We start from the raw sequence: 835 nt of genomic DNA on the forward strand, positions 1-835 counted from the left end.
TTCAAACTCTTTCCTTGTTTTGTACTAGTCGCTCGCAATCTTTGGCCTTCTCGTTTTGGCCGTCTCATCTTTCTCGCAGCCTACGGCACCTGGAGACCAAATCAACCCCCAATCTTGCAACCCTCCAGGGACTCAGGCAGAAACTGGGCATGCTCAGCGGCACGGGCAGCTTTCAGTCTTTCCGAGGCGCGGCTCAGCGCTGGGCAGGGACCCGCGTGCCAATTCAGTTCGGGCTTCGGCACCCACCTCTGCTGAACCCAGGGATCCGAGCTGCACCCTGAGGCTAATTCTGCACCCTTAGGTGGTTCATTCTCAATCTTCAACCTGCTGAGCGCCAACAGAGCCTACAAATATTCCTCATTAAGAAACTGTTTTCCCACCTGTGTTTTCCTTGCAGCTAAGGGTGCTTTAGCTACTGCGGCGTGAGGAGCTCAGGGACGGAGCTCTGTGGCTGGTGGCCGTAGAGATCACCTTCCCAGAGTAGCTGTTTGTCACGGAGTTTTAGAGATTTCTTGGCTGGCTTCCGCTAAAGCACGCTTGAGTAATCCGAGCTGTGGCGGCGCCCAAGCTACCAGGATAAAGGGAGCGTGTGTGTGTGTGTGTGTGTGTGTGTGTGTGTGTGTGTGTGTGTGTTAGGGGGAGAGGGCGGGGATAGAAACGTCAACCCCCCCGACCCCCAGCCTCCTTTTCTCTCTCTCCTTCCTGCAAAAGCAGCACAAGTCTTCCAACCCCCCTCAGCCATTCCTCACTGCTCTGGGCAACCGCCAGGTTAAGCCCATTTGCACTGGGAAATTGGCGCTGTTTGGGAGAAGAGAAACAGATCGATTGCCCTTGT

Source organism: Mandrillus leucophaeus, unplaced genomic scaffold, assembly GCF_000951045.1.
Source record: "Mandrillus leucophaeus isolate KB7577 unplaced genomic scaffold, Mleu.le_1.0 Scaffold389, whole genome shotgun sequence".
Lineage (NCBI taxonomy): Eukaryota > Metazoa > Chordata > Mammalia > Primates > Cercopithecidae > Mandrillus > Mandrillus leucophaeus.